The 13,519-nt window shown below is 34.9% G+C and overlaps 1 protein-coding gene and 1 long non-coding RNA gene across 2 annotated transcripts in view; one reads left to right on the top strand and one right to left on the bottom strand.

Moving 5' to 3' along the window:
* The window catches only part of SHISA6 (shisa family member 6), a 512,552-nt gene that overhangs the window by 123,230 nt on the left and 375,803 nt on the right, over positions 1-13,519 (bottom strand). The window lies entirely within an intron of this gene.
* Positions 295-13,069, top strand: LOC141511481 (uncharacterized). Its single transcript, XR_012475345.1, has 3 exons — positions 295-350; positions 11,455-11,581; positions 13,030-13,069. It is a non-coding gene; the product is annotated as an uncharacterized LOC141511481 (long non-coding RNA).

Here is a 13,519-nt window from a genome sequence, read left to right as displayed (position 1 = left end):
ACCCAATTGTACACAAAGCTATATTTAACTTGATATTCTCTGCTGTTTCAATCCATCAGTCAAATTTCATTAGTTAATTTGTCCACACTTGTATGGTTGTGTGACAAGGAAAACCTAAAGCTAAAGTTTAAAGCTATTAGGGCGGTGATCCACTCAGAAATTGGGCTTTTATTGACCCTAAGACTGGTCAAAGGATGTGGCACACCATAGGATGAGGAAGGGGCTGACATATAGATCAAATCCATTCCCTTTAATAATTTTACCTCCTCCCTTGAATATTTCCATAGGGTGAAACTGACTACAATGAAAATGAGTAACTCTTCATTCCAGTCACCTATAAAAAGACAAAGGTAATCTCCACCTGTAGTCTCTAATTCAATTAGATGACTCTGTAGTAATAAGACCTTAGAGTACATATCAAACCTATTGAATTTCTCTTCCAAGATTTCCAGTTCCTTGGAGGTATAGGTTGGGTCATCCCTTGATCCTTCAATGGAGGAAAACACTCTCACATACAATAATAGAATTAAGTCCAGGTTTGTCTTACCACTGGTGGAAGTACCCAAGTCTCTTCCTTAATTCTGTATATAGTTTCTTATCTCGTGTGTTTGACTTTTATGGGATACAGTAAACTCTATGGTTTGAATGCTATACTTCCATCCCTGGATTCTTGGATTCTTGGCTTTCACCTATTGGTATCCACCCCCAATAGTAGAGCTTCCTTCACTTGTGTGGGCACCAGGTTCATTAGTTATCTCTTGGCTTTCATTGCAAAGTCATTCAAAACTAAGTTTTCTGTACCCAATTGTTTAAAGTACTGGATCAGTTTTCTTTCAGTTTTCTTAGACTGGGAAATCTTAATTTTTGCAGAAAAGTCAACAACAACTCCTGGACCTTACAAGTTCATTAACCTGTTTTCACCCTCCTCCAGCTCACATTGTGTTAATTGTTCTATGCCAATAGGGACTGGATCCCCAATTCCCTTGAGAGGAATCCTGTGATAATTGAAAACTTTAGAGTTTGAAATTATAATTATTGCTTGACATCAGAAACTAATGATATAACTCCAACATGCAGGCACTTAGGGTAAGTTGTTCCAATGCCCATAAAAACATATAAACAAAATGACCATTTATCTGGAAGATAAAACTAAGTTTTTGATGGGATAGATTCTTGACAAGCAACAGGGATCTTAAGTTAGTCTCTTTCTATTACCTCAATTAGTGGCAAACCCTCCTATCAATCTGTGGTCCCCATAAAGAAACTTGCCCTATTGTAAGCTTCCCTCAAGCCTGATATCAATAAGAGATTTGGCACTGATTATGTGTTCTTAGTCAAGTCCACTCTTTCTCTATATAGTATTATCACCTGAATCCTATTTTTAGGCATGTTTCCTCCTTAATATATATATGTCTCACCCTTCAAGTAGGGTGATTTTTACATGTGAGGACAAACTTGTCTGTTTACATTGCCATATAGTATTTATGTATATGCTTTGTTTATCTGCCTGCCACATGGTATAACAATTGAATAATATAACATATAATTATATAACATGATTATATAATTTCCTGAATATTAATTTTCTAGAAATACCTAATACAAGTATTTACTTTAATCCAAGCCTTAAGAGACTGAATAAAGCAATTCACCATACAATAAAACAAGAACCCATCCTAAGAGTTCCATAGTGCCACATCAGACCATCTTCTATATTTTCAATGTCATTCTTTCCACTTCACCATGATGTGAACTACATGGTCATCTCATTGCAATTACTGACTATGCTAAATGTTAAGTATGGGCTTAAGTACGGTGAGATCCTATTATTTTAGGTTTAATGTTGTGATAAAATGAGACACTCATAGGTCATTGAACAGTTAATAACAAAAGGAGGTTTATTTTACTATACAGTATTAAGGAAAGGATATCAATTGAGATATAGTAAAATTTAGCTAGGGTAGACATGAGTCTCTTTATGGAAATGTCAGTAGGTCAAGCTATAGTGATTTATATGGTCTTGGGATATTCACCAAACCTAAGGAGACAACAGGATTCCCCATGGATGAACTTTTTATATCCTTAGTTGCCCATAAAACTTCATTAAGAAAGCCAGAGGCTACTAAAAAGTTATGTCAAAGGAGACAGAAGGGACAACCAATCCTAATCCAGGTTGAAGATGTATATGACATATTCCTGATAGTTTTGGTTTTATCACACCTCTGTATTGTTGGGTGCCCCTCCTTGCCTGCCTTTGTCATTAGAGAATGACTTCTTTGAGCTCAGATATAGGTATAATTCCTTTTTCTTTTTATAGGGCAATGGGGCTAAGTGACATGCCCATTTTTTTCTTTTTACAAGGCAATGGGGCTAAGTGATATGCCCATAGCTAGTATCAAGTGTCTGAGGTCGGATTTGAACCCAGATCCTTCTGACTTCAGGGCTGGTGCTCTATCCACTGTTACCTCCTTACAGGTGTTAATTTTGTCTTTCTATTCTAGCATTGTCTTGCACATGACAGGGGCTTAATAATGGTTTGAATTGAATTGAATGCTGTAATATTTTTTGTTGATTGATGGAGACAGAAAATCCCAAATGGTCTTGTAATTGAAAAGTGTTCTCATAGCCCTCTCAGGTCATATTTAACAAAACACCATGTACTTTTCTGTGGAAAAGATTTGGCCATGGCTAGGTAGAAATTCTTCCTCCTTTCTTATGTGGGCTTCAGCACTGAATATGTATCAGAAAGTATGTAGTATATTGAATTTTTCCTGGGTGTGTTGTAGTACAGCTTGTGAGCTTACAAATGTCACAGAATGTTAATAATGGAAGCTGCTTCAGTAGTTAATTAGTCTCACATTAAAATTAGATCACTGAAACCTACAAGAAAGCCAGGAAGGCCCAATTTGCACTTCTTTTATGGCATGGAATTCTCTTATATTATTCCCCCCTTAACCCCCCCCCCAAACAATCAAATAAATAGAAAATTGGCCTTCCTCCCTTAGTTTCTCTTCGTTTTTTTTTTAAATTTTCTTTCTCCATACCACCATACTACTTCCTCCACCTTTTTTCTCTGTCCTCCATTTGTTTTTGTATCCTGCTCTCTCATTCCCTCTTCATCCTTCCTTTCTCTTTATTCTTTCTATTCCCCTATTATTTCACTGTTCTTTTCCCCCAGTCCCTCTTTCTCCTCCATTCTTTTTGTTTTCTAATCCTCAAACCAGCTACCCAGGAACTGTCTTTCTTCTTTCTCTTTCCTTTCTTCCTCCTTTTATTTTCCTCTCCTTTCTTCATTTTCTTTTGAGGTTGAAAGCCAAAGTATAACTCCAATGTATGACTTACTAGAGGTCTGATCTTCTGAATTTCAGTTTCCTCACCTATGAACTGAAGTTAATAACACACATTCTATTGTGCAAGGTTATTTTGATAATTACATGAGACAGTCTATATAAAAAGTCTTGCAACTGTAAAAATCTTGAATGGATGTGAACTATAATAAAAACACAAGATAGACTTTAAATTGTCTCTCAAAATCCAGCCCTAAGAAAGAAGTTGATTCAAATCCTGCCTCTGTGATGGACTCCAAGTAACTCTTGGAAGGTCACTTAGCCACTCAGTGCCTCAGGCAACTTTTTCAGATGATAAATTGCAAAGCAGAGAATGATCCACATTGGTACAAATCTCCTCACTGGAGTTTCAGCAATATCCCAAATCTGAATAAAAACAAAAACAAATTCCTTAACCCCTCCCCCAACTTTCTATTTTATATTGCATTTACATTTATTGCTTCAAACCAAACAAAAATTCTCAATATTTATTCATACATTTCTTTATAAACTGAGACTAAGAAGTCCTAATTGAAATAGTTGTCTCAAATGCATGTCCTCTGATTGTAGGGCCTGTCTCTTTTCCTTACATCATAATTTGCCTTTAAGTCTGCTACTTACTTTTACACTTTGGCTCTGGGGGGAAAAAAGCAAACCAAAAACACAAACCCAAAACTCAGAAAGAAATAGAAGTTTCAGATATGCAGATTTCCAGTAGATGTAAAGAAAAAGTATCCAGTTATTGCTATTGTTCAGTCATTAAATTGTGTCTGATACTTCATAACCTCATGGACTACAGTCCAGGGTTTTCTTGGTAAAGACTTCTGGAGTAGTTTTCCATTTCCTTCTCTAGTGGATTAAGGTAAACAGAAGTTAACCGACTTGCCCAGGGCCACATAACTAGTAAATATCTGAGACTGGATTTGAACTGAGGTATTCCTGACCTCAGACTCTGCATTCTATCCACTAAATCACTTAGATGCTTCATCCAATAATTAATGCTATCTAAAAGTGAAATAGGCTGCCTCAGAAAGCCATGGGTTTTTCATTTCTGGAGGAATCTGAGTGTAGATTGCTTGACTGCCTACTATAGACATTATAAAAATAATTCCAATTGAGTGCAGATTGGACCAGATGACCTCTGAAGTATGTAACTGAAATTCCTTAATTCTGTGAACCTTTCCCTCCATTCCTCTATCCTTTCCTTTGCTCCTTCCCTTGCCTTTTCTCCCTTTGACTCTCAACAGGCCTGTGTTCAAAAGTGTCCCAAACTACCAATTAGAGAGTATGGCTAGCAGGGAAAATCATAGTAATTTTCTGATACATGTGAGTATGTTTATGTCTGACTAAATAGGATAGGAAGGATGCCTAAGGTAGATACTAAAATAGATCATAGAATCATAGATTTCAAGCTAAAGAAACCTTGAAGATTATCTAATATCACAGCCTCCTTTTACAGAGGAAGAAATATTCCCATAGAGATTTCACTTAAGTACTAAAGGGCAAAGCCAGATACTAAGCTAGATCTTATGACTCTAAATCCAACACTGCACTAAACTGCCTCCCTGAGTTTCTCCTGGTCCCTGTGATCCAGGATATTTTTCTTGCTATCATGACACAGAGAAAAGAATGACATTGACTAATTTAATTTCTGAAGAATGCCCCAGGGGGAAAAATAAATGTTCTGAAAACCTCTGTAATCTGTGGTGATACATCATTAGTTCCTGGCTATTCCTGAAGTCAAGTTATTTGTTACTATCTACACAACCTACCTAAATTTGAAAATGGAGTAGATCTACATGCTAAGTGAAAAGTGTTAAGCAAGACATGCAATTTACAGGCAGAAAACTACAGAGATTAGATTCAAGTGGAAAAAAGATTCAGGGAATAAGAGGGAAAAAAAAAGAAGAAAGAGAAGAGTGAATGGTAGAAAGAATCCTATCAAATTGAGGCTCCTTGGTTTGAATTCTCAGGAGAAATACTTTTCTATTTGAAAGAGATATGGGGTACAAGGATAGCAAACTTCATAAAATGTCTCTAAGAGAATCCAGTCAAAGTTAATGTCTTGTTAACCAGGTGAGATAATTGTTCTGACAGTGAAGATGTCTCTCCTTAATTGGGAATGAACTTTCCTTGCCCTGTGTAGTCATGGCTTCACAGTCATTGTATTAAGAATGATTTATTGATTCCCTGTTAGTTCATGAACCTTGGCTATACCCTTGCACTTAGCCTTTAAAATACAGAGACAGTGTAAGAGTGAGAGAGAAAAAGAGAGAGAAAGAGAAAGAGAGAAATTCTGAGAGGAGCTATAGAAACTCAGAATGGGTTCCCTGGCATTACTGGTATTCATCTGTTAGTGAACATTTGGGTGAAGATAAATGGAGTAAGAAACAAGACATATAGTCCATCTGGATGAAAGGAAAAAATAGAGCATACCAAAAGATCAAAAGTGTGGTATATATATGAAGGAATGGTATAATAGTAATGGGGTGGGGTCAAATTTCTTAGAAAATTTTTAGAAAATTCCTAGAAAAACTGTTGGCTCTCTATCTCTGTTTCTTCCTATCTCTGTCCTTGTCTCTCTGTGTCTCTCTCCCTACTTCTTTTTCTACCCCCTACTAAAAGAACAGCAGCTAATAATTTCTTGACTTGATTTAATAAGAATTTCATTCTTTAAAAGCCAGAGGAACTAGGAAAATTATTATTTTGGCTGTGATTCTCATTAACAAGGAGGAACTGGTTGCTGAAGTCAAAATGAAAGAAAACTCAAGGAGAAGCAACCATTCATTTCATATTAAAATTTATGATAGAGAAAAACAAAGCCAAAAGGGTCCAGTATGTACTCTAGACTTTAGAAAAGCAGATTTCAATGGGTTTAGAGACAGGATAGTTAAAATCCCATGGTCTAAAAAGTCTACTGAGGAATTTATCCCAGAAGATACAGGAAGAATGAAATTTTGAAGGTATAAAAATAAATTATTCTGTTGAGGAAGAAAGGAGGGTAAAAATGTCCATGAGTACAAAGTCAAGACAAATCCTTCTTCAAGAACAGTGTCAGGAAGCCTAAGCTCAGGATGAAAGTACTAAATTAAACAAAAAGTATTGACTTTTTCTGTTTATGCTATTTTTAGATATTAATGAGGGAAAGGTATATCTGAAGAGGTAGTGGGTTCCACTATGTAGAGATTTTTAATCATAGACTGGATTTCTGTTTAGGTGTGTGCCAAGTTGGTTTCCCTTCCCATTCAGATTCTGTGGTTCTTTACTGCTTTGACATCTTGGAAAGGGAATGTGCTGGAGTAGTTAAGAGAAGAAAGCAAGTAGCTGATCTGAATGCTCTAGGATCTCTTAGGGGGTGGTGTGTTAAGTTATAGGAGATTGACTGGAGTATTGGGGAGGTATTATGAAAGCACAAGTAAGCTCAATTTGGCAAAGGTGGGGAGTCAAATTCAAGATTTCTCTCTTTTAACCTATATTAGTGTCTTGGTAGATGACCAGGTGGTTTTAGTAAAATTATAAATAGTCACAATGATTATAGATACTGGAGAAGTATTAAATATATGAGAAGAACTACATATAGAAAGATTTTCTTTTCTTATATAAAGATATCTATACAGATTGCTTTCCATTATATTTAATTAACATAAAATACTAAACAAATATAAATATATTTACATTATATATATATATATATATACACACATATATACACATACTAGTGTTAATGCTTATTTGTGTGGCAACTAGGTACCATAATTAATATTATACTATATTTGGAGTTAGGAAGATTTGCATTTCAAATCTGGGCTTAGTTCAACTAGCTGTGTGAACTTGTGCATGACATTAAACCTTTCAAAGACTCAGTCTCCTCATTTGTCAAATGGAACTAATAACAGCACTTTAATTCAGTTTTTGTATTGCTTTGCTAACCTTAAAGTTGTTCATGCTACCTGTTTTTATCTGTATGCAATCAAAATTAAGAAATATTTATTAAGCACCTACTATATATCCATCTCATAGCCATCTGAGCATAACTATTTCATGGTTAAGACCCTTTTGGGTATTTGACACACTGATATCACTATTAGGGGTATATTCATAAAAAAGTCAAAGACAGGGAAAATATTCACATATATAAAAATATTTATAGCAACATTTTTGCTGTAACAAAAAACCAGAAGCAAAGTCAATTTCCAGTAATTGGGAAGTAGCTTAATAAGTTTTGATGTACAAAGATATTGGAATATTAATTATGCCAAAAGAATGAATTTAGAGAAACTTTGTATGACTTGTATGAATTGATGTATTCATGCAAAAGAAAATGAAAAGAAACAGAAGAACAATGAATGCAACAAATACAACAATGTACAGGAAAACAATTTTGAAATGATCAGTGAAAGATCAATGAAAAGAACCAAACATAACTTCAGACAATCCAGAATATTTCTCATCTGGTAAAGAAGTGATAGACTTGAAGTATAGAATAAGACACATTTTCATGAGTGAATTTCTATTTTGAGGGAAGGGTAGGATAGTTAGTGATGGTGGAAAGAAAGAAAAAAAGGAGAAAAAAAGAAAAGGAAGGAAGAAGCAATAACACCAATAAATCCAAAAATAAGAATTTTGGAAAGTAATGTACATGAGAAGGGCAATTTATTTTTGTCAAGTCCAATTTAAAATTAAAATATTTGTGGAGGGGTATCAAGTTCATAATAAAAAACATAAATGAAAAAAATTAAGTATTACATGGGAAAAGCGAGACCAAACAGAAGTTATTAATTGCTGAAGCTATATATGAATCATCAGTATGATATGGCAATAAGATATGATTATGGGATCTTAGAATGCATTAAGAGGATTAGTATCAAGGACCAAGAATGTCCAGCTACATTCATCTCTATTCAGATGACAGTCACAGTATTTTGTTAAGTTCTGGGTGTCAAGACCTATGTATTTAAGGAAGAACTAGATTCAAATAATTGTGACAAACTAATTTTGTTACAAGTTTTATTTATAAGAAAGACTAAACTCAATCCTCAGCCATTATAGTTAACTTGTTGTCTTGTGTTTAGTAAAAAAAAAGGAGGTAGAGAATATTGGTTTATAAAGTATAACACTCTTAATAAAGAAGCACTTGGTCTCTCTCAAGATATGTTGTTCATGATTTCCAAATAAGAACAAAGAATCTCAGGGAATCCCCCCACCCCCAAACTCTTGAGACTGCTTAGAGGATGGAGGGGAGTTTGACATTTTCTCCCTGGAAGAACCTGGCAGAACTAAGAATATATTTACAAAATAAGTCTGACATCAAATCACTAAATTGAAATGTTTTACATCTAAGCAAGAGTTCAAGGGAATAATGCTCTTTGACTAAGCTTAATCCTATTAGGATGAACCACATCAAGAAGCTCCTTTGGCTCTTTTTTTTTTTAATCTCCAGAGAAGATTACTGAAGGAGGTGGATGGAAGATGTACTTTCCAAAAATATTAGTCCTTCTCTCTGCTGTTTAATTGTGTGTAGGATCCCACTCATTCTTTCTGTCCTTACTCCACATCCTGGTTTGTTGATGGGTTGTTTGCTAGACTGGATAAGATTTTGACTGGGAAGCAAAAAAGAATGGGGAAATACCATTAAGAGTAAAGGGGGGGGCGACTAGGTGGAGCGGTGGATAGAGCACCAGCCCTGGAATCAGGAATAGCTGAGTTCAAATCCGGTCTCAGACATTTAGTAATTACCTAGCCGTGTGGCCTTGGGCAAGCCACTTAACCCCATTGCCTTGCAAAAAAGAAAAAAAAAAGTAAAGAGGGACTTGTCAGCAAAAGTATAGGACACACTTCAAAAAGATTGTTTCTTCTTGGGACTGGTTTTTGAGTATACTTGTCCTGCTCCATGACTGCCTAGCTGAGACTGGATAGCTGAGATGGAGAAAGCATTGATTGTCATCAGTTGTAGCTTCTATTAGATACCAACGTCTAGGGTAGGCTCAGAGTTCTTGCTTTCTTCATCTAATAATTAGCCCTACTGTGAGGTATCAAAAATTCCATGGAAGGGGCAGCTGGTTGGCACAGTGGATGGAGACAGGAAGACTTGAGTTCAAGTTCAGCCTCAGACAATAATTACCTAGCTGTATGACCTTGGGAAAGTCACTTAACCCCATTGCCTTGCAAAAACCTAAAAAAAAAGAAAAAATTCCATGGAAAATGTGCTGTGTTCCAATATGTGTGTACTTATGTGTGCAGCAGTATAGACTGCAATTATGGAGAACAAAATAAAACAGCATTTCTTAGATCTCCTAGGCTCAAGAGCAGCTTTGGAACTCAGGGATGAGGGCAGTTTGTTGGTCTAAGGGGGACAGTGACCCTCTGAGAACCACAGAAAATTCATAAAATTCTTAATCTCCCCCAACAGAGACATATAAGAAGAGGCCAACTCGCCAGAGCCCAAATCATTTTGCTGAATTGGGTGAGGGGTTATTAGTGCCATCTGGTGGCTAATATGGCTACTCTGTGCAGCTGAACAGATTAGGTTAATTGCTTTCAGACTATACCCCATTCCAATTTTTCTTGCCCATGCCTTCCTTCTATCTACTAAATGAGTGCTATTCCAGCATCTGATGCTTTGGGTTAATTAAAATGAATTATCTAGATTATTCATTTCCTAAATCACTTCCAATACTATTGTTCAAAACATAAATAAATATTGTTCAGGGGCCTGAATGGTCACTTTTCTCTCTGCACTATCCAGTCAAGCAGTCAGAATCAATCTTGTGACAAGATGGGAGACATATCTTTTGGTGGGATGATATTGTACTGATACCTTCTGATTACGTGTATGTATGTATGTAAGAGGACATGTCTATGTTCTTTAGATATCAGTTTCAAATTTAAGAACTGAACTTCCTGTTTGCCAAAAGTTTTCTACATTTTTATTATTTACATATTATTGACAATTTATTATCTTCCTTGGAAGGGTTCAATATAATATTCTATGTAAGAAAAATGAATAGATGAGGAATAGTATTTCAAATATGTTGCTATTTTATTCCCTATATGCTTGAAAAGTTATATTTCTCTTATTAAATTATACTTTTATAATTTTTAAAGTTTATTAATTAGATTTTTCAAACTAATATAGAATGAAATGAGCAGAAGAGAATAATTTATATAATGATAACACTTAAAAGATAATTTTGAAAGCTTCCCAAACTATGGTCAAACAATGACTATCCATGATTGCAGAGGATGATGAAACATACTACATATCTTTTGACAGAGAGGTTGCAAATTTATGGTGCAGAAAGAAACATGCACATTTTTGTCTGTATAAAAAGAAATATATGAATATATATGTAAATATAGAAATATCTCAATTATTATATCTATATGCACATACAAAGACATGTTAAATGTATATATATATATATATATATATATATATATATATATATACAAATAGATTTGCTTATAAAGGAATTTGTTTTCCTTGAGTATGTATATTTTCTATAAGAAATTGTTTTTCTTTCTTTTCTTTTTTCAATGGAGTATGGATGAAAGGAAGAGAAAAATGGATTTTTTGTTAGTTAAAATCACTTTAAAATAGAAAGACCAGGGACTGGATGTTGTATGCATTTTCATTGGGACTCTTTATTTTCTTACATAATAGGGGTATAATTTTGAAATGTTAAATGCAAATGTTAAAATTGTTAAATGTTGAAACATAACATATCAATAACATGTCAAAAATAGTTGACATGAAATATGTCCTTCCTAAAATAAACTTTAAAGTACTTTTAAAAATTAATGAAGTAATGGCTGTTAGGGGGCCAGTGGATAGAACATTGGCCCTGGGGCCAGAAGTACCTGAGTTCAAATCTCACCTCTGATATTTATTAGCTGTGTGACCCTGGGCAAGTCACTTAATTTTGATTGTCTCAAAAAAAATGAAATACTTTCTTACAGTCTGTCATCTTTGGTAGTATCTGTAGATTCATAAAAGGTAACAGAATCCAACACAAGATATTGTCTTTGAAGTAATGATTTGGTGAAATGTAGAGGGAGGGGATGAAAGGTCTAAGGATTCTTTGGGTAATTCTAATTCTTACCTATCCCTCTGTTTCTTTGCCTCTAGCATCAACTATTGATCTAGGCATCCAGAAACTGGGCTTTAGTCCTGTTGTTTTCTATTATCTTATGCAACTAACTTCCTCTATCTGTATCTCAAGTTCTTCATCTATAAAAAGAGGAGTTTGTACAAGGTAAGGTCTAGATGTCTTTTTGTATCTGGAAGTTTATAAATATCATTTTATTTCCATTCATTAGTGAGGTCTAAGTTGGTAGGGGGCTTATCAGGTCTTTACCTTCTCTTCAAGTGTTCCTCTGGAGGCAACAACATAGATAAGAGACTGTCCCAGGCAGGTGGACAGCACTGCTATATAGCTAATGGAAAGAAACTGCTCCAATCTTGTGAAAGACCATCACAGAATGTTCACAATTATTCCAGTCCTCCCAAAAGCAGATCCCTGGAGTCCTTGGGGAATCCCATATAGATGTTTCCATCTTAGGTGATCTGCCATGTACCAAATTCCTGTTATGTAAGTAAATTTCAATTTGGTACCTTATTTCTGTCTTATGTTCACCAAAACCTGTTTTTATTTTTCCTCCTCATTTATGATCTTGTCAACACGCCTACGTGCCATCTGGTCCTGTTTATTGTTCAGGTTGGCAGATAATGAGATAAACAAAAAAGCACTGTAAAAAACAAATAGGGGGAAGCCTATTCCCCTCTTTCACTCTCCTCCCCTCTACCCCATAAGATGATTTTTCATTTCTATAAATATGCACTGGAGGCTCCAGGAGCATTTCACTTTTGGAAGGTGAATAGCCTTTATGAGTCTCCTGAGATGTTTGCATAATCTCTCTTCTAGGCAGTTAGATCCCAGAGAAACATAGGAAGTAGGAGGGACAATAGATGGCGAAGACCTAGAATGGTCCCCATTAACCCTCAGTTAGATTATTGCAATAGTCTTCTAAATTGATATACATGTGTCAAGTCTCTCTCACTACAGTATATTTTGTATACAGCATTGCCAAAATAATTTTCCTTAAGAGTAGATCTGACATAGTCTCTTCCCTATTCAATCAAATCCAATGACTTCCTATTAACTCTAAAATATAATGGAAGCTCTTCTGTTTAGCTTTTAGCATGTTTTATAATCTAGCTCCAAACTATTTTTCCAGTCTCATTGGTATTATTCCTCTTTCCATACTCTTGATACAACCAAACTAATCTTCTCTTTATTCCTCACACATGATTCTCCATCTCCCAACTTTGCATTTTTGCAATGGTTATTCAACTATATGAGATGCAACCCCTTCTTATCTCCATCTCATAAAATCCTTTTCTTCCTTCTGGATGCAGCTCAAATCTCAACTACTGCATGAAATATAGTGCAAGTGTCCTCCTTCCTAAACAACCCTGAATTTAAACATTTGTATATATATTCATATTTATTTTCTTTAAATTTATGCTTTTTTATATTTGTATGTTTGTATTTATTACATTTGAATAAGTTACATTCTTTATATTAAATTGATAGAAACTAGTACAATGCTTAATACACAGTAGGCACATAATAAATATTTGTTGATGGATTGGTTGTACAGAGGGGTATCAAAACTTTTTCTGTTGTTGCATTTTTCAAAGAATCTTGTATGATTTTAACAAATGAATTGGTGCTGCCTGATGAAGAATAACCTTTAAAACAGCATTTTGCTCTGAGTAAGTAGTCACTTTGTATTCCCCATATCTTTCAGTTAATTCAGCTAGAGGACTATGATATTTTACTTTGATTATGGGTACCCTTGATATGTGTGGATATTATTCATATAAACATCTTGTAGAGAAGGGAAAATAGGAAAATAGGTTGGTAGCTTTTTCTAAACTTTTTTTCAATAATAATGCACAGTCATTCTTCCAAGCGTTTTAGCTATTCAAGCCAATAAACATTTATTAGCACCAACTATGTGCTAGTCATTGTGCTTGACACTGGCAATACAAAGATAGAAATGAAACTGATCCCATTCACAGAAGTTTGCATTCTACTGGGGAGGGGAGCAATATATTCATACAGAGGTAATTACAAAAATATGCAAAGTAAGTTACCAGGTATTTTCACAAATGAGAACATTAACAA

This window comes from Macrotis lagotis, chromosome 2, assembly GCF_037893015.1.
Source record: "Macrotis lagotis isolate mMagLag1 chromosome 2, bilby.v1.9.chrom.fasta, whole genome shotgun sequence".
Taxonomy (NCBI): domain Eukaryota; kingdom Metazoa; phylum Chordata; class Mammalia; order Peramelemorphia; family Peramelidae; genus Macrotis; species Macrotis lagotis.
The sequence above is the reverse complement of the archived record's forward strand: the minus strand, read 5'-3'. Positions and strand labels throughout refer to the sequence as shown.